The following is a 21,858-nucleotide window of genomic DNA, read 5'->3' on the forward strand; positions in this document are numbered from 1 at the left end:
CGCCTGCCACAGGGAAAGCTCTCCTGTTTTCCCGGCTCCGCCCCTTTCCGCGGCACAACACAGAGATTACGGCCGATTCCGTCAACAGGGTCGGAACTGCAGCATCAGACTTCCTCGCCCCGCTAGTTTCAGAGCACGTAAGTCGATGAATTATGGGCACACTCCAAAATTAATTTGAACCAGTTTTTTTTTTTTTTTTACACAGGGAGGTGTAGTACATCTCAAGCCCACTGTTCGTTAATACGTTTGCAAACTTGAGAAAAGCAAGTTTATGGCGCCACCTGTTATGAGTTAGTACCACGACTTGTAGAATCAGTGGCATCATGCTGAAAGCGCCAATCGATCTACGGCAGCCGTTTACAGTCGATTGGGATTGCCTACATCCCACCCTGAAGCAAGGTCGAGTGTCTGAAATTTAAGTGAAATTTATTTCACGTATACTTTGCACTAGAATGAAAAATAAAGAGAGTATTCCATGTTTCATCATATCTTTTTGTATGATAGACAATATTTTATTCACAAAATTATATGACGTATAATGTGTGAACTCGAAGTGCACGCGAGGAATGACAGTGGCTTAAAATCGTGAGGAGTTTGTTGAACAAAGAGGTGAGGAGAATGGCCCAAGTGAAGAAGAAGAATCTACCTACAGTACAGGAGAGGAAGAGGATACAGATGATGATACTGAAATGGAGGACGCTACTTTGAAAGAGCACTTCGTTATTACGAACATGTTTCTCCTATTTTCTAATCAAAAACGCATGAATATTATGTTTCAACAATAAAAACTTTGCTTCATCAGGTTACCTTCCATTCGGAAAGCAGTTGCACTCAGCGATGGTTACATTGAGTTGTAAATTATAGACTGCAGCAATCAGTCGTACTTTTTAAATTTTATTATGCAGATTTAGATTTCGGAGAGAAGCTAGCCATTCTCAATGCACTATTATTTTCGCTCAAAGCATAGTATTCAATAAACTGTGGGTGAAGCCCGATGAACAGGGACTTACGTGCTTTGAGCGAAAATAATAGTGCTTTGAGAATGGCTAGCTTCTAGCTGAAATCTAGATCCGCATAATAAAATTTAAAAAGGACGACTGATTGCTGCAGTCTATAAAATACAAGACAAAAACTTTGCTTATTTTGATAGTGCCAGAATTTTCACTTTTTCGCGATAGTCATCCGTTTTTATTTTCCAGAATAAATATAATTTTTCATAGTTCAGTAATATACTATTTTTTTCTTATTGTGCTATATCTTAAGCAACTCAGTTAAATTTTTGCCATTTATATGAAAAGACAAAAAAGTTATGGTTTTCAAAAAGCAATGTTCTTCAATTTTTCCGATATTTGAATTGTTCGATCTTATGTTTTGGTTATATGACTCATACAACTTAAAAAATTAAGCTTTTGAGATGTCATAAAACTTTTCGAGTAAAAATATTCAATAGGTTATTTATTATAAAAATTGTTGTCGCTGGGATGCAATCAAACCCAGTGACTCAAGAATTTCACTTCACAGAAGTGTGTGAAGTAAGGATTAAGAACCTGTTTCTTCATTCTAAAAATTTTTGTGGTTACGAAAATGTTATGAGAATCAAAGATAAACTGAGATGTGTTTTGATAAAAAAGGGCCTAAGGCAAGCTAACAGCTTTTCTCCTTCACTGTTCAACCGTAGAATGTCAACTCATGATCAGTAAGGTTTTCCTCAACTACGAAAAGTGTGAGTGCAATTACTAGCCAACCACCATTCGTTGAAATAGTGCGCTAAATATTTCAAATGTCATACTTAAGTGTGTAATAACGACGCTTTTCCAGACCATTGGTGGACGTTAACACGAGGGGGTTACTGATCAGTTGGTTTCATCTGTAACGAAACATACAGAATGACGTGTAAAAATACGGACGAAACTAACTTTTCACATGATGTGCCACTGTCAGGCAACGCAGCTCGATAAAATTTGGACCTTACATAGGGAGAACTCCTACAATGTAGCACAGAAGGTAACTGAAAAAAATACACGATGAGGCGAACAGAAATGACTCTTTTAGCCAAAGAGAATAATTACACTGAAGTCACAGCGATTTATGACGGTCCCCTGGGCATTAAAACAGGTGGCACTGCATACTCAGCAACGTTCTCCCATGCTGGCAACAAAGCTGGTAAGGGCGATCCATCTCTCCACCAGTGCGGTTGAAACCTGCCGGATGGTCATTGCAATACGTCTCCCCAACGCATCCCACATGTGCTCGATGGGATTTAAGTCGGAGGGAACGGCCGAATATTCTCTCGTTCCAAGAGGTTCTTCAACTGCGCTTTTTGATGCGGTCGCGTATTGTCGTCCATAAAAATGATGTCAGGGCCGAATGCAACCATGAAAAGACGCACAGCGGAAAAGAGTACAGTGTCACATTACCGTTGATCAATGAGTGCATCGTATTCAAAAGAGGTCAGTTCGCCCATGCAACATTATGTCTACCCACAGAGTTACACCTAGATCACCAAACCGTTCATGTTGGGCACTGTTACTGGGTGCATTAAGTGTTCTCACCTCTCATCCAGTACTGTCGAAGATAATCGTTTGGGTGGTCCAGATGTCATGATGTGGGGAGGTGTACTCCTGCATGGGAGTGCTGATCTCCAAGTCTAAAGCGATACGCTCAGAAGCTGTACTCCTTCCCCATATACGTCTTCTTAGGATTTCATTCGGCACGTCCACATGCACCAAGTAGCATCCGGCTGTTATCAACAAAGCTGGTCGAAGAATGGAACGTCGTACCACACGAAATCCTCGCCAATCTTGTGGTCAGCATCTGAGCATGGATTCTCGTACGTGGTGATGTCACAGCCTGTTAAGAATCATGTTCCGTCTTCTGTAATGTCCATGGGACATAATAAATCGCCGTGCGTGGTGATGTCACACTCTGTTAAAAACCATGTCTCACCTTTTGTAATGTTCATGGGCCATAATAAATCGCACTGACTTCAGTATAATTGATATCGTTGAATAAAAGTATCTTTTCTGTTCGTCTAACTGCGTATTTCTTTCAGTTACCTCCCGTACTGTAACAGTCCTTTCTATGTATGGTCAAAGTTTGATTGAGCTGTGTTACTTGGCAGCGACACATCAAGAGAGAGTTACTTCCGCCATTAACTTTTGGACGCCACTGCATTTAGTGAACATAGCCAGAGAATATGAAAAAAAACTGAAAATAAAGAAAACTGCAAATATATTTCCGAGGAATTATCGCAGAAATTTCGCTTGTGAGAACAAAACTCTTTCGAACCACGAGATGTGTATGCTGATATTCAGTAAGGACACTGATGACCGTGCATCTTATCTCCTTAAATCCAACATTATCATCAAAGTATGTCGAAAGATGCAATGAAATAAATCGAAGTATTCAGAGTTCGGATTAAAATCCAGAGTGAAAGGATATCAGTGATAATGTTCGCTGATGATGTTGCTGTTCTCTTTGAAAGTTACGGAGAATTTCAGGACCTGCTGGGCATGAAGCATAGATTGAGAGTAAACAAAAGAAAATCGAAATTACTGAAGATTAACAGATATAAGATTAGCGACAAACTTAACATTAATGTGGCGGCCGAAGGAATTCTCCCAAGTTGGAAGTGGAAGAACGTATGACGGTCCAGGATAAAGAAAGAAGCAGACCAACACCGGCAACGACAACCCCCGTCGCACAAACGTGTGGACTACAACACTGTATGGAAGTGAGACACGGACTGTGAGAAAACTGGGAAAGAGGCGAACCGAAGAGTGCCACAGACTGATACTGAAAATTAAATGGAGTGCCAACAAATGCGTGTATTTTCCACCAAAAACCGCGAGAAAAAGATTATGCGCAAAAGGCAAACAAAGAAGCGACAGGTCGGTAGTAGATACACTAAGACAGCAGTTAATAACTTCTACGGTACTACAGGGAACCACAGAGAATAAGAATTAGAGGGGAAGACAGATTCTGAATATATACTAACAAAAATTGAGGACGTTTGGTGCAAGTGTTGTTCTGAGTGGAAAGGATTGGCACAAGAGTGGTGGTCGTGGTAGGCGACATGAAAGATGTCAGACGAGCGACAGAAAAAAAGTTACATTAGGTACGATGTCGACCTTAAATTATACGACTGCGTAAAAAAAATACCAGATTTTGAATTCACCTGCTTGCGCAGAAAGAGCAGTAGTTATTATAGAACAGAAATAATTGTTACACGATCTTAATCTCCATAAAATGGGTTTCGTTCACCACAACAGTTGGATTACCAAGCCGTTCCACGATATGTATATGGTGTCATCAACAAGGACACCATTGATTTCGTTACATCCAGTATAAGGGAAATCTCGGACATCGCTGTTACAGCTCTGTCTGTGACGCTGTGAGTAATAGCCTGATGCGAGAAACTGTCACAGCACCGGAGAAACTTTCATCTCTTCGGCTTTTAAAATGTAAATTCAGGGCATCGCAGCTGGAACATCTCGAATACTGCCCTGTAGCGTTGCACGAGAGAGCAAGGCTGGCATATCGCTGACGTTAGTAAAGCATTACGGGCGCACTCAAATTGTTTTAGAGTTACGACTGCAACTAGCTTAAGCGGCGTGACGCGACTTGCGACGTCAGATGGCTAACTTCGTATAGGCCACTGTAAAAGTGAAACTTCCTGGCAGATTAAAACTGTGTGCCCGACCGAGACTCGAACTCGGGACCTTTGCCTTTCGCGGGCAAGTGCTCTACCATCTGAGCTACCGAAGCACGACTCACGCCCGGTCTCACAGCTTTACTTCTGCCAGTATCTCGTCTCCTACCTTCCAAACTTTACAGAAGCTCTCCTGCGAACCTTGCAGAACTAGCACTCCTGAAAGAAAGGATACTGCGGAGACATGGCTTAGCCACAGCCGTATTTTGTGAAAAAAAGGGGACGCGAGGGAGATTTGAACATGGATCTCTCTGAAACTTCCTGGCAGATTAAAAATGTGTGCCGGACCGAGACTCGAACTCGGGAGCTTTGCCTTTCGCAGGCAAGTGCTCTACCAACTGAGCTACCCAAGCACGACTCACGCCCCGTCCTCACAGCTCTACTTCTGCCAGTACCTCGTCTCCTACCTGCCAGGAAGTTTCATATCAGCGCACACTCCGCTGTAGAGTGAAAATTTCATTCTATGGATCTCTGTGTTCTCAGACCGTCGGACCGTGAACACGTAACCACGAAGCTCGGGCTACTCAAATTCGATCCATGTAGCACATCTTGAACCCGGACCTTTCACTGTATCTATTTTGCTCCTTTTTTCACAGTTCAGTGCATCTTCTTCCTGTTTTCATGTTTGATCTGCGTTCAGTTTTTGATGGGCTATCCGCTGGGCCATCTTACCGCTAAATCTGATGATGGAGGGGTTGGGGATGGGGCGGGGGGGATGGGGAGTTTCCCTTGTCAGAACTGAAGAGAGGGGCGTGACGCAATTTACAGACATGCTAGAGACATTGCCCAAAACATCTGCGCAAAGATTCGTAGCTTCTTAACTGTTGTTTACATTTCGCGATCTGTCGGACTTTACTTCTCGACCAGCCCTCATTAATTACAGAAGATTTGCTACGTAGGACATCCGCAGCTGAGGGACGTGAAAATTGATTTAGAGAGATCCGCATCACTTGTACTAATATTTGTTCACGCTAGAAAGGACAATCACTACTTTGTAGAGGGCCACCTCCGACTTTGCCCTCCACACAGTAGTGGTTGGCCTTTCTAGAGTGCAATGATTGGAATTCTTACACGACTGGCCAGACCGCATGTTATGTTTTACCAAATACTATAATTTATACACCTGAAGACTGGATTTTAAAATCTCGAAACCGTTCATGGTTTAAATAAATATTAGTAGAACTGAAGTGAACCTCATAATTTTCTACCTGGTCCTTTCTGCACGATCGTAACTGTACGACTAAGCGGACTACGCCTGTCCGTACAATATTTTGCATCCATACTTCAAAACATGCTTTGCTGCTCTGGCGAAATAGCAATTAATGCCTTGCAACATGTACCGGGAGGTACTAACCAACCTAAAACATACATAGCTGTAATTATTAGTCTGCAGATGAAGTAAATACTTACGTAATGTTGTTCAGTGCACTGTTCCCAGTCACCAATAAAAATATCTGCATTTGTACTCCCAATACCCTGCACATTCCAGAAATGGGAAAAGTGAATGAACTTCATAATTTCAGTGTAAAAGATTCCCTTGCGGTACAACTGACCGAGATAGCACTGTAGCTATTCTTTGCCAAAACGATTTTGGGCTCCATCTCTGAGGACCTCGTCATTCAGGGTATTCTAAAACCTGGTCTTCTTTCTAAGGCTGAGCATTTCCTCCAAACAACTTAAAGCATGTAGTGTAGTACTCGTGTTCTTGCTGGTTTGATGCAGCTCTCCGTATACTCTCCTGTACAACACTCATCTCTGTGTCACTACTGCAACATTCATTTATGAACCTGACTACTGTATTCGAACTATCGTTTCCATCTGCAATTCGTTTGCCGTGGTTAGCCGTGCCACACGCTTCTTATCATATTATTATTATTTCCGCACTTAACTATAGCTCCTGCCTCTAAAAGCCTGTACGTTCTTGTTATGATCATCCCTCTACTTACCATTAGTAGTAAGACTTTTACCATGGTATTTTGATCTCACGATAAAGTTCATCAGATGTCATACCTCATTTTTTACAGAGTTTGTAAAGGATGCCTCAAGAGACATAAGTACATGGTGGGTGAACTTCTGGGCACTTGTCTTTCTATGAAAAACAGCCAATAACAATTAAAATACCATTATATTCCGCTGAAAGTAACACATTGCATGAATCACGAAAGCCTTCAGACGAAAGTATCAGTACTGCTCATTGTCATTTCATGGATTCTTGAGAATACGGTCATAATCCAACAAAAATTTTGTCCGTTGTAGCAACTGATGTTAGCCGTCGATGTTATTATCGAAGTCTTCGCTCATTACACTCTCTAAATTAAATCATTACAGTTTTAATTAAATGACTGACAGACTCATATGGAATTATTTATTAATAAGACACACTATAATATCTAAAGTTAGAGTCCTCTTCAACTGACAATGGCATGCATGCAACGACATATCGTTCCACGGAGGATACAGTAGAGTAAGAACAAAGAAAGATGGAATTAAGTACAGATGAATCTTTCATAGACTGAAGGAAGAAGAAGAGTATGATGGTAGGCATAAGAAAATAGAAGCTGATGTGCGACGATTGAAATTTGCTTACCGACACTTGTTGCTGTCCTAGGAGACAGAAGGGTGTGGAGTGTCACCGGTAACGTAAGATTACGTGCTTATGCGCACGTAGGCGTTGCGTGGAATCTCCCAAATGCGAAGCTGTCGCCCGATAGCGGCCTGCGTGATGTTCTCGCCTCAGGTGAACCTGCAGTTGATTGAGGAAGTTCCCATCAGATACGTTGTAGGTGTTAGATACAGAGCTTAAACGAGATGCAACAGTCTTGTCCACTATCTCTGATATTTTTTATAACAAGAACCTATTCTATATATCAGCATACGGACAAACTCTGGGCAGTTATGAACTTGTGCGTCAACAAACAAGATAAATTTCACTGCACTTGCACAAGACGGTCCACTCATTGAGAAAACTAAAGTGTGAACCATTATTCCTTTCATTTGACCTCCTTATTGAGCTGTTTGTCTCTAAAACATTTTTATTTTTAATATATTTTATTATTTATAATTTTTTGAGTAAATTCAATTAAGTTAAAGAGGGATTCATATAATGACTCATATACGAGTGTATTTATAATAGGATAACAGATGAACGGAATGGTCAGTGTCTTGAAAAGGTGAACATCAACAAAAGCAAAACGAGGATAATGGAATGTAGTCGAATTAAATCGGGTGATGCTGACGGAAATAGATTAGGAAATTAGACACTTAAAGTACTAAAGGACTTTCGATATTTGGGGAGCAAAATAACTGATGATGGTCGAAGTGGAGAGGATATAAAATGTAGACTGGCAATGGCAAGGAAAGCGTTTCCGAAGAAGAGAAATTTGTTAACATCGAGTATAGATTTAAGTGTCAGCAAGTCGTTTCTGAAAGTATTTGTATGGAAGTGAAACATGGACGATAAATAGCTTGGACAAGAAGAGAATAGAAGGTTTCGAAATGTGGTGCTACAGAAGAATGCTGAAGATTAGATGGGTAGATCACATAACTAATGAGGAGGTTCTGAATAGAATTGGGGAGAAGAGGAGTTTGTGGCACAACTTGACTAGAAGAAGGGACGGTTGGTAGGACATATTCTGAGGCATCAAGGGATCACCAATTTAGTATTGGAGAGCAGCGTGGAGGGTAAAAATCGTAGAGGGAGACCAAGAGATGAACACACTAAGCAGATTCAGAAAGCCGGCCGAAGTGGTCGTGCGGTTCTAGGCGCTGCAGTCTGGAACCGCGAGACCGCTACGGTCGCAGGTTCGAATCCTGCCTCGGGCATGGATGTGTGTGATGTCCTTGGGTTAGTTAGGTTTAACTAGTTCTAAGTTCTAGGGGACTAATGACCTGAGAAGTTGAGTCCCATAGTGCTCAGAGCCATTTTTAGATTCAGAAGGATGTAGGCTGCAGTACGTAATGGGAGATGAAGCAACTTGCACAGGAAAGAGTAGCATGGAGAGCTGCATCGAACCAGTCTCGGGACTGAAGACCACAACAACAACAGCTAACAGATGACGATTGTGACAGTTATTAATTGAACAAACTGTCATTGTTGATAGTTTTCATTACCGATACTCACACAATAAAACAAAATTTGGATTTGGAGTTTGTTTCCAATTGTCACATATTAGCAGAACAGTCAACAAAACTATATCTTCTAAACTGTAGATGAAGTAAGTTGCGTATCAGTACTCAAATGGATATTAAAAATGTATTTTTAATGTGGTACTGCGATATCATCGTTTGGTCGGCATCCTTGGGCGCATCTGTATTGCTCCTCAACGCATTCTATACGTGCTCGATGGGATTTAAGTTGGGTGAGTGGGAAGGTCAGTCCATTCGCCAGTTATTCTCTCTTTCCAAGAGCTAATCTACCTGCGCTCTTTCGTGCGGTGTCCCATTGCAACTGTACGTGAAAATGAAGTCAGGATCGAATGCACACGTGAAAAGACGCGAAGTGGGAGCAGTACAGTGTCGCAATAATGTTACATATGGCGAGAGGTGGGAACACTCAGGCGGTCTACATTTTTGGGAAACAGGTCTCCTTACATATGTGCGTCTGTTCAGGGTGTATTCGGCCCTGACTTCATTGTTATGGTTGACAGTGGGCGACCGCATCCTATAGAGCAGGTGGAGATGCTCATGGAACGAGAGGATATTCGGCGAACGGATTGGCCTGCCCGTTCCCCCAACATAATCCCATCAGCACTTGTGGAACGCACTGGAGAGACTTAGTGCAGCACGTCCACGATCCCATATCACCAAAGACAAACCGCGCTTGTGGGGGGACGGCACGCCCCATCAACCTTGTGGCCATCATGAGAGGAGGTCGCAGAGCATACACAACCGTCCGTGGTGTTCACTCATCGTGTTAAGAACCTTGTCCCGCTTTTTGTAATGTACAAGGTGTCATGATGAATCATAGTGACTTCGCTGCAATTATTACACTACTGGCCATTATAATTGCTACACCACGAAGATGACGTGCTACAGACGCGAAATTTAACCGGCAGGAAGAAGATGCTGTGATAGGCAAATGATTATCTTTTCAGAGCATTCACTCAAGGTTGGCGCCGGTGGCGACACCTACAACGTGCTGACTTGAGGAAAGTTTCCAACCGATTTCTCATACACAAAAAGCAGTTGACCGGCGTTGCCTGGTAAAACGTTGTTGTGACGCCTCGTGTAAAGAGGATAAATGTGTACCATCACGTTTCCGACTTTGTAGCCTATCGCGATAGCGGTTTATCGTATCGCGACATTGCTGCTTGCGTTGGTCGAGATCCAATGACTGTCAGCAGAATATGGAATCGGTGGGTTCAGGAGGGTAATACGGAACGCCGTGCTGGATCCCAACGGCCTCGTATCACTAGCAGTCGAGACGACAGGCATCTTATCCGCATGGCTGTAACGGATCGTACAGCCACGTCTCGATCCCTGAGTCAACAGATGAGGACGTTTGCAAGAAAACAACTATCTCCACTAACAGTTCGACGACGTTTACAGCAGTATGGACTGTCAACTCAGAGCATGGATGCGGTTACCCCTTGACGCTGCATCCCAGACAGGAGCGCCTGCGATGGTGTACTCAACTACGAACCTGGGTGCACGAATGGCAAAACGTCATTTTTTCGGATGAATCCAGGTTCTGTTTACAGCATCATGATGGTCGCATCCGTGTTTGGCGACATCGCGGTGAACGCACATTGGAAGCGTGTATTTGTCATCGCCATACTGGCGTATTACCCGGCGGTATGGGGTGCCATTGGTTACACGTCTCGGTCACCTCTTGTTCGCATTGACGGCACTTCGAACAGTGGACGTTACATTTCAGATGTGTTACGACCCGCGGATCTACCCTTCATTTGATCCCTGGGAAACCTTACATTTCAGCAGGATAATGCACGACCGCATGTTGCAGGTCCTGTACGGGCCTTTCTGGATACAGAAAATGTTCGACTGCTGCCCTGGCCAGAACATTCTTCAGATCTCTCACCAATTGAAAACGTCTGGTCAATGGTGGCCGAGCAACTGGCTCGTTACAATACGCCAGTGACTACTCTTGATGAACTGTGGTATCGTGTTGAATCTGCATGGGCAGCTGTACCTGTACACGCCATCCAAGCTCTGTTTGACTCAATGCCAAGGCGTATCAAGGCCGTTATTACGGTCAGAGGTGATTGTTCTGGGTACTGATTTCTCAGGATCTATGCACCCAAACTGTGGGAAAATGTAATCACATGTCAGTTCTAGTATAATATATTTGTCCAATGAATACCCGTTAATCATCTGCATTTCTTCTTGGAGTAGCAATTTTAATGGCCGGTGGTGTACCTTTGAATAAAAAGTCATTTCTCTTCGTCTTACTACGTTTTTCTTTTACTTACCTTCTGTATTATGCTGTAGCACTTCTTCGTATGCATGATCGGAGTTCATCGAGTTTTGTAACTTAGCAGTGACAAATCATGTGAAGGTAACTTTCGTTTTAAGTTTTGCACACCAGTGCACGTTTAGTTTGCCGTGAGTAAGGCGTTGGCTGTCATGGAATTTGTGACGATATATCTTTCCTAGAAGTATACTCTACTGACGGTTACACCATAGACTACCACTCGTTTTGCTATAAAAACTTACATGGCAACGATATATAACTTTATGAGCAAATCTAAATACGTTGTAGTGTACTGAAAGGTATGACGTCAGTCGTCAAGATCGACATATACTCATGGCTGCATAAGAACATCCAAAGAGCCTCACCACATCCATAGTATCGTTTCCATTTAGCGACCACCACTACATAATTTTTGTCAAGGTCACCTAAATCAGCAGCTTTCCATATTTACTTTATCTGTGGCACGTTTTTAGATTCATTTCACATCACGTCAAGTACCTTCCGCGTATCCAGTACATTCTGACTTGCACAGTAGAGGATGGCGGTGGAAGGAAGATCTATGGATCTGTTCCGAAAATGATGAAGTCATTATAGAGGAAGCAAAACCAGATATTGATTAGGGGAGGAAAATGGTGGTGTTCTTTTCGGAGGAACAGTCCAGACATTAGCCGCAAGTGATTGAGGAAAATCTCGGATAATTTATATTTGGATTGCAGGAGAGGGGTTTCATTTCCACTATTTGTTGAAGGTAGGGGTCTCATAATGTTCTGTCCTTGCCGATCAGCGGATGGTGCGGCCTTTCGTGTATGTGCATGTAATTGTGCTTAATCTGAATTGATTGTATACCAGGTTACCCCGCTTCTATGTGAGAGTCAAGCGCTTGACGTGTGGCTAACATATTAAACTAACAAAAAGGTGCAGAGCGAATCTTTCACTGTGCAGCGGCGTGTGAGTAGTTTTTGAATCTTTCCGACAGACGAAAATCGTGTGCCAAGCTCGGACTGCGTTTCACGGCCAATGACTTCAGCTGGCTCGATAATAGCGATAGGGTCCTGGTTAACGGGTCTGTAGGGACAGCCACAAGTCTAGTTTATTCTCTTACACATCGAACCATGTAACACTCTCATCTTTCTCTTACAGGAAACACCCATGACAGATATTTTTGTAATTTCTACACTGTGTTTAAAATGGTTCAAACGGCTCTGAGCACTATGGGACTTAACATCTGAAGTCATCAGTCCCCTAGAACTTAGAACTACTTAAACCTAACTAACGTAAGGACATCACACACATCCATGCCAGAGGCAGGATTCGAACCTGCGACCGTAGCGGTTGCGCGGTTCCAGACTGAAACGCCTAGAACCGTTCGGTCACACTGGCCGGCTACACTGTGTTCCAACGGTTACTTAGATTTACAATAACCAGAGTTGCGTTTACATATTTGGAACGCTGCAGAGTTCAGAGGACTGCGCAGATTTAGCATAATGTTAGGAGAGCTTCATTCGCCACGCACTGATATGTGATTGCCTAATACGATTTTGTTCATAAATATCTATAATACACCTTATGAGCACCTGATAGTTTTCTTATCACATATACTTTTTTTTTTGGTCATCAGTCTACTGACTGGTTTGATGCGGCCCGCCCCGAATTCCTTTCCTGTGCTAACCTCTTCATCTCAGAGTAGCACTTGCAGGTTGATTTTTCTCCAGTTTGGGGTAAAAATAACTGTAGTTGTCAAATACGGTAGACAGTAGTGCAACATTGGTTCTGTATCCAGAAACACGTCGGATCGGACTTCCCGATTTAGGTATATTCTCCTACGAGATCCTCGTTTGGTGAGGTCAGTAAAAACACGAACAAAATTATGTAAAAGAGATATGAAGCGACAGACTAAAAGTCCAAACGTCTGAACCTAGAGCCCTTAACGTTTCTATCATGTCTGACAATGATTTGAGGATGTGAACACTAAAATCTTGTCCCTGGTTTAGAATACACATTGAAGTGTAGGCCCATAGGCCCTGCAAGGACGGGCAGGTTAAGTGGGGGACACTTGCCCCTTCTGGAATCTGTGGTATTTTCATGTGTTACTAGAAATCATTGTCTCTGACTCTACTCATCCAAATCCAACGGGTAACACAATGATTTTAGTAAACATTGTTTTGTTGTCAGGCAGTTTACGGAAGATTTGTTTCTTTCTCATGGCGGCTGGTTATCAGGCTGTTTACGGACAACTAGTTTTCTTCTCGTGGCGCCGTATTCGGTGTTGTTTTGCAATCGCGGGGATGTGAATCCTTATAGAACCTTGCCGAAGTAGAATACCCACCCTTTCCCCTGTTTCTTATTTGTACACGTCTCAGTGAGCTATAGAAAGGGACTGTTCTAACACCCAGCACAGTATAAATATGGTTGCCTTATACCTATCCGACATCGGTACCCAATTCAAACAAGAACAGACTCTTGCCTTGCTCTTACTTAACTTCAACAGTAAGTTGGCATTTTACACGCCAAGTCTTACTGAGAACTCATTCAATAGCGATTGTAGTGGTTTATGCGACATGAACGGAAGTCGTTAGGCGTTTTTCTACACTACTGGCCATTAAAATTGCTGCATCAATAAGAAATCCAGATGATAAACAGGTACTCATTGGACAAATATATTATACTATAACTGACCTTTGATTACATTTTCACGCAATTTGGGTGAATAGAGCCTGAGAAATCAGTACCCAATAATAACGGCCTTGACACGCCTGGGCATTGAGTCAAACAGAGCTTGGATGGCGTGTACAGGTACAGCTGCCAATGCAGCTTCAACACGATACCACAGTTCATCAAGAGTAGTGACTGACGTATTGTGATGAGCCAGTTGCTCGGCCACCATTGACCAGACGTTTTCAATTGGTAAGAGATCTGGAGAATGTGGTGCGTAGGGCAGCAGTCGAACATTTTCTGTATCCAGAAAGGCCCGTACAGGACCTGCAACATGCGGTCGTGCATTATCCTGCTGAAATGTAGGGTTTCGCAGGGATCGAATGAAGGGTAGAGCCACGGGTCGTAACACATCTGAAATGTAACGTCCACTGTTCGAAGTGCTGTCAATGTGAACAAGGGGTGATCGAGAGGTGTAACCAATGGCACCCCATACCATCACGCCGGGTGATACGCCAGTATGGCGATGACGAATACACGAGTCCAATGTGCGTTCACCGCTATGTCGCCAAACACGGATGCGACCAAATGGCTCTGAGCACTATGGGACTTAACAGCTATGGTCATCAGTCCCCTAGAACTTAGAACTACTTAAACCTAACTAACCTAGGGACAGCACACAACACCCAGCCATCACGAGGCAGAGAAAATCCCTGACCCCGCCGGGAATCGAACCCGGGACCCCGGGCGTGGGAAGCGAGAACGCTACCGCACGACCACGAGATGCGGGCTGCGACCATCATGATGCTGTAAACAGAACATGGATTAATCCGAAAAAATGAAGTTTTGCCATTCGTGCACCCAGGTTCGTCGTTGAGTACACCATCGCAGGCGCTCCAGTCTGTGATGCAGCGTCAAGGGTAACCGCAGCCATGGCCACCGAGCTGATAGTCCATACTGCTGTAAACGTCGTCGAACTGTTCGTGCAGATGGTTGTTGTCTTGCAAACGTCTCCATCTGTTGACTCAAGGATCGAGACGTGGCTGCACGATCCGTTACAACCATGCGGATAAGATGCCTGTCATTTCGACTGCTAGTGATACGAGGCCAGGGGATCCAGCACGGCGTTCCGTATTACCCTCCTGAACCCACCGATTCCATATTCTGCTAACGGTCATTGGATCTCGACCAACGCAAGCAGCAATGTCGCGATACGATAAACCGCAATCGCGATAGGCTACAGTCCGACCTTTATCAAAGTCGGAAACGTGATGGTACGCATTTCTCCTCCTTACACGAGGTATCACAACAACGTTTCATTAGGCAACGCCGGACAACTGCTGTTTGTGTATAAGAAACCGGTTAGAAACTTTCATCATGTCAGCACGTTGTGTGAATGCTCTGAAAAGGAAATCATTTGCATATCACAGCATCTTCTTCCAGTCGGTTAAATGTCGCGTCTGTAGCACGTCATCTTCGTGGTGTAGGAATTTTAATGGCCAGCAGTGTATATGTGTAGATGATATTTATTCAAATTTCGCGCCAGTCGCATAAGAGTGGGCCGGCCGCGGTGGTCTAGCGGTTCTGGCGCTGCAGTCCGGAACCGCGGGACTGCTACGGACGCAGTTTCGAATCCTGCCTCGGGCATGGGTGTGTGTGATGTCCTTAGGTTAGTTAGGTTTAAGTAGTTCTAAGTTCTAGGGGACTTATGACCTAAGATGTTGAGTCCCATAGTGCTCAGAGCCATTTGAAGCATAAGAGTGGCGCTAGTATGTTTGACTTAAGTACACGCTGTAACGGTCGCGAGCGATAGCTACCTTTGTGACTGGACGTGGCGAGTTGATGTTGTTCAAGAATGCCTTTCGGGCGACAAAGACGCCATTATCACTGAGTTTGAACGAGATGGTGTAATAGGGTATGAGAAGGTGGAAGTTCCGCCTGCAGTACTGCAGAAGGACTCGGCAGAAATGCAGCCACTGTACATGTTTGCTGGTAGCGGTGGTCACGGGAATGTACGGTCGCAAGAAGCACGGGCTCCGAACGGCCACGTCGCACTACCGAGAGGGAAGAGCATCGTGTCCGGCACGAACAATCTTCGGCTCTGGGACGTCTTTCTGCAATTGCGGCAGCAGTTTTAGCAGCAGTTGGCACCACGCACCAATGTGACACAACGAACTGTTACAAATTGCTTATTAAATGGACGACTCCGAGCCAGATACCCCGTTGACACCTCCATTTTCGACTTCTGTGGTGTCAAACGAGAGCACATTGGACGGCGGAGTGGAGAGCTGTTGTATTTTTTGATGAAAGCTGATTCTGCCTCGGGGTCAGTGATAGCCGAGTGTTGGATAGGAGCAGGCCGGTTGGGGTCCTGCAACCAACCTTTGTGCGTGTCAGATAAACTGGACCTACAGACTCACTGGACATGCACCTGGAGTTATAGTCTGTGGTATTATTTCATATGACAGCAGGAACACTCTCGTGGTTATCCCACGCATCCTGACTGCAAAATTGTAAGTCAAACAAGTGATTCAACCTGCTGTGCTACCATTCATGAATATCATTCCAGGGAGTGTATTCCATCTGAATAATGCTAGCCCACATACCGCTGTTGTAACCCAACACGCTCTACAGAGTGTCGAAATATTACCTTGGCTTGCTCGATCACCAGATCTGTCTGCAATCGAGCACATATGACATGTCATCGGACGGAAACTCCAGCATCATCTGCAAACTGCCTTAACCGTCCTTGTACTGACCGACCAAGTGCAACAGACATGGAACTCCGTCTCACAAACTGACATCCGGCACCTGTACAACACAATGCATGCACGTCTACATGCTTGCATTCAACATTCTCGTGGTTACAGCGGTTATTAATGTACTATCATCTAAAATTTGCAATGGCTTATCCCGCTCTTACATTGACCTGTGATCATGCATTGTAGCCGGCCGCGGTGGTCTAGCGGTTCTGGCGCTGCAGTCCGGAGCCGCGGGACTGCTACGGTCGCGGGTTCGAATCCCGCCTCGGGCATGGGTGTGTGTGATGTCCTTAGGTTAGTTAGGTTTAAGTAGTTCTAAGTTCTAGGGGACTTATGACCTAAGATGTTGAGTCCCATAGTGCTCAGAGCCATTTGATCATGCATTGTACATCATTTAAATATGTTACGTAGAAAGATGTATTCCCCACATTTCATTACTGTACATCAATTATTTTTTGATGTTGCGATTATCCCGCTCTTACATTGACCTGTGATCATGCGTTGTTCATCATTTAAATATGTTACGTAGAAAGATGTATTCCCCACATTTCATTACTGTACATTAATTATTCTTTGATGTATGCGATTTTTTTCCGTCAATGTATTTCACAAACCGGTTCACTTACCTTCTTATCTGTTTGTACTCCAGGATCGGTTAATGAAAAGATCATTTTGTTCAGCCGCTCCCTTGGAGCATATCAACAATTTTTATCCTTCAATTTATTTTCTACTAATGACAACTGTAGTAATTTGTTATATAATTCATTAGTTAATGTGTCACATATTTTGTGTTGGTTAAATAACCTTACACAGAATTTTCACGGCAACAATTCCTCTCATTTTGTTCCTAAATCTAAAATTAACGATTTTCATCTTTCGTGACTGAGATACTTCGGTAGAAGCAGTAGTTTTTAATTTCTAATCGTACAAATGTTTCACAGGACCATATATTTATCTTTGTAGCTGATGATGAGTAACAGCTTGAAAACAGTTCAGTGACATAAATAATAAATATTCTTAATGGAATATTCTTACCTTTCAGGTAAGGCAGTAACTTATCTTCAAAAAATGTTGACTGGGAAACTATAAAGCGTTTAAGATACAACATGCTTTGTGTACTTCCGGTTAAGTTTATTTCTTGGGGGACGACACGTTTTGAAACTCAACTAATCAGCATTTACAAAAATGGAATTTTTGGAATCTTGTCCCCTCTTGGACAAATTTCTGCTGAAGCCCATATGTAGACCCCCTGTAACTGGTAAGGTAAGCCAGTTCGAAGGTAGCAGGGGGCAAGGGCATACTTTTTTCAATAGTACGATGGTTAGTAAAGCACTGTGGTGCTGAAAGCAGCATTCGGGTTGAGGGCAGATTTATTTACAGACACATGCCAAATTTTTCAGCGAGGAAAAATGGTTCAAATGGCTCTAAGTACTATTGGAATGGCTCTAAGTACTTATTGGACTGAGGTCATCAGTCCTCTAGAACTTAGAACTACTTAAACCTAACTAACCTAAGGACATCACACACATCCATGCCCGAGGCAGGATTCGAACCTGCGACCGTAGCAACTGCGTGGTTCCGGACTGAAGCGTCTAGAACCGCTCGACCACAGCGGCCGGGCTCCAGTGAGGACCTCGATTAAAGTCTCGTGATTTTTGTTACACATTTCGTCAGTAATAAGTTGGTGATGTCATTATTCCAATTTTTGTTATTTCGTGCAAGTTCTGCAGTGTAGAGATTGCCAGAATAGCTGCGTGTCTGCCGTACTCGTTGGCGCGCAGAGGACTTCGCCAGCCAAGGATTGTGACAGCCGTGACTAAGGGTTGGCCGCTGCTGGTTGCCGAGGAAGTGAGCCCCCTGTCATCTGCCGACCGAGGCCAGCGTCAACAGAAAGGAATTCCTATGATAACGACGCGCAGGAGACGTACCAGCCGCAGAGTTCTAACATACCAATTAAGGTCGCGCGTGGCTGAGTAGGAGAAGGGACGCGGCACGGTGGCCAGCGGTGCGCGGCTTCCGTCAAAGACTTCCTGCTATTGTGAGGATTACCCGCCTTCGAATTCCTCTCTTGATGTGCGAGGTGAAACTAGACGCACTACTGCTTGTCAGAAGCCGTCCTGGCACCTTCCCAAGTTGGCTTCTGCTCCTACGTTCAGGGTGACTCAGCTTCACCTACCGTCTTCGTTTCATGCATCCCTCAATGTTATACCTGGCGCGCAACAAATTCATATTCTCTCCCAGGCTACGCGTAAACTTACCTTCTAACAGCCGTGTACCGCAAGTCTCTAGAGGAACGGAAGGTTCCAAATGATTGAAAAAGAGCACAGGTAGTCCTAGTTTTCAAGAAGGGTCGTCGTGCAGATGTGCAAAACTATAGGCCTGTATCTCTGACATCGATCTGTTGTAGAATTTTAGAACATGTTTTTTGCTCGCGTATCATGTCATTTCTGGAAACCCGGAATATACTCTGTAGGAATCAACACGTATTCCGGAAACAGCGATCGTGTGAGACCCAACTCGCTTTACCTGTTCATGAGACCCAGAAAATATTAGATACAGGCTCACAGGTTGATGACATTTTCCTTGACTTCCGGAAGGCGTTCGATACAGTTCCTCACTGTCCCTGATAAACAAAGTAAGAGCCTACGGAATATCAGACCAGCTGTGTGGCTGGATTGAAGAGTTTTTAGCAAACAGAACACAGCATGTTGTTCTCAATGGAGAGACGTCTACAGACGTTAAACTAAAATAGCGGAACAAACACTGGTAGCAATTACTTCTGTAAAATATCTGGGAGTATGCGTACGGAACGATTTGAAGTGGAATGATCACATAACATTAATTGTTGCTAATGCGGGTGCCAGGTTGAGATTCATTGAGAGAGTACTTAGAAAATGTAGTCCATCAACAAAGGCGGTGGCTTACAAAACACTCGTTCAACATATACTTGAGTATTGCCCATCAGTGTGGGATCCGTACCAGGTCGGGTTGACAGAGGAGATAGAGAAGATCCAAAGAAGAGCGGCGCGTTTCGTCACAGGGTTATTTGGTAAGCGTGATAGCGTTACGGAGATGTTTAGCAAACTCAAGTGGCAGACTCTGCAAGAGAGGCGCTCTGCATCGCGGTGTAGCATGCTGTCCAGGTTTCGAGAGGGTGCGTTTCTGGATGAGGTATCGGATATATTGCTTCCCACTACATACCTCCCGAGGAGATCAGGAACGTAAAATTAGAGAGATTCGAGCGCGCACGGAGGCTTTCCGGCAGTCGTTATTCCCGCGAACCATACGCGACTGGAACATGAAAGGGAGGTAATGACAGTGGCACGTAAAGTGCCCTCCGCCACACACCGTTGGGTGTCTTGCGGAGTATAAATGTAGATGTAGATGTAAACTATTAGTCCAAAGAAAAAAAGTTAACGAGCCCTTCTTGTAGTAAATTCATTATAGTTAAATTTTGTACTTGGATTCGCCACGCTTTTCGATTTATCATCAAAAATGTACAAAGTGACCAAACGCATCTCTACCCTCACACTCAACACTTACTCGTCATCGGTCAGGATTTCTAGGACGTTGTTTGTGGCCCTCTCTCCTGCCACTGCACAAAAATTTCCAACTACACGAACTTTTCCCGATATTCGACCTTTTTCGGTCTCTGTTGATTGAGCTGTTACTCCACCGGCATTGTTGGCTACTTCGTTAACATTACTTATTTAAACGTGCCCTGAGGGCAATAAAACGAAAACGAGTTTTGTAAAAGTTACTCTAAACTACACTCCTGGAAATGGAAAAAAGAACACATTGACACCGGTGTGTCAGACCCACCATACTTGCTCCGGACACTGCGAGAGGGCTGTACAAGCAATGATCACACGCACGGCACAGCGGACACACCAGGAACCGCGGTGTTGGCCGTCGAATGGCGCTAGCTGCGCAGCATTTGTGCACCGCCGCCGTCAGTGTCACCCAGTTTGCCGTGGCATACGGAGCTCCATCGCAGTCTTTAACACTGGTAGCATGCCGCGACAGCGTGGACGTGAACCGTATGTGCAGTTGACGGACTTTGAGCGAGGGCGTATAGTGGGCATGCGGGAGGCCGGGTGGACGTACCGCCGAATTGCTCAACACGTGGGGCGTGAGGTCTCCACAGTACATCGATGTTGTCACCAGTGGTCGGCGGAAGGTGCACGTGCCCGTCGACCTGGGACCGGACCGCAGCGACGCACGGATGCACGCCAAGACCGTAGGATCCTACGCAGTGCCGTAGGGGACCGCACCGCCACTTCCCAGCAAATTAGGGACACTGTTGCTCCTGGGGTATCGGCGAGGACCATTCGCAACCGTCTCCATGAAGCTGGGCTACGGTCCCGCACACCGTTAGGCCGTCTTCCGCTCACGCCCCAACATCGTGCAGCCCGCCTCCAGTGGTGTCGCGACAGGCGTGAATGGAGGGACGAATGGAGACGTGTCGTCTTCAGCGATGAGAGTCGCTTCTGCCTTGGTGCCAATGATGGTCGTATGCGTGTTTGGCGGCGTGCAGGTGAGCGCCACAATCAGGACTGCATACGACCGAGGCACACAGGGCCAACACCCGGCATCATGGTGTGGGGAGCGATCTCCTACACTGTCGTACACCACTGGTGATCGTCGAGGGGACACTGAATAGTGCACGGTACATCCAAAACGTCATCGAACCCATCGTTCTACCATTCCTAGACCGGCAAGGGAACTTGCTGTTCCAACAGGACAATGCACGTCCGCATGTATCCCGTGCCACCCAACGTGCTCTGGAAGGTGTAAGTCAACTACCCTGGCCAGCAAGATCTCCGGATCTGTCCCCCATTGAGCATGTTTGGGACTGGATGAAGCGTCGTCTCACGCGGTCTGCACGTCCAGCACGAACGCTGGTCCAACTGAGGCGCCAGGTGGAAATGGCATGGCAAGCCGTTCCACAAGACTACATCCAGCATCTCTACGATCGTCTCCATGGGAGAATAGCAGCCTGCATTGCTGCGAAAGGTGGATATACACTGTACTAGTGCCGACATTGTGCATGCTCTGTTGCCTGTGTCTATGTGCCTGTGGGTCTGTCAGTGTGATCATGTGATGTATCTGACCCCAGGAATGTGTCAATAAAGTTTCCCCTTCCTGGGACAATGAATTCACGGTGTTCTTATTTCAATTTCCAGGAGTGTAATTATGTTGACAGTTCGATCCAACTTAACCCTTACAGTTACAATAGTTTCGTAGTCAGAAGGCCTGACGAATGCAACGATGTAATTGGCTCAAATGGCTCTAAGCACTAT

The 21,858-nt window shown here is 44.7% G+C and overlaps 1 protein-coding gene across 1 annotated transcript in view; it reads right to left on the reverse strand.

The window, feature by feature from the left end:
- LOC126252785 (facilitated trehalose transporter Tret1) overlaps positions 1-21,858 on the reverse strand; it is a 219,586-nt gene that overhangs the window by 144,860 nt on the left and 52,868 nt on the right. The window contains exon 2 of the mRNA XM_049953717.1: positions 7,299-7,454. The gene's annotated coding sequence lies outside the window, so the exon portion shown is untranslated. The remainder of the gene's footprint in view (positions 1-7,298; positions 7,455-21,858) is intronic.

The sequence above is a fragment of the Schistocerca nitens genome, chromosome 4 (assembly GCF_023898315.1).
Source record: "Schistocerca nitens isolate TAMUIC-IGC-003100 chromosome 4, iqSchNite1.1, whole genome shotgun sequence".
In the NCBI taxonomy this organism is placed as follows: domain Eukaryota; kingdom Metazoa; phylum Arthropoda; class Insecta; order Orthoptera; family Acrididae; genus Schistocerca; species Schistocerca nitens.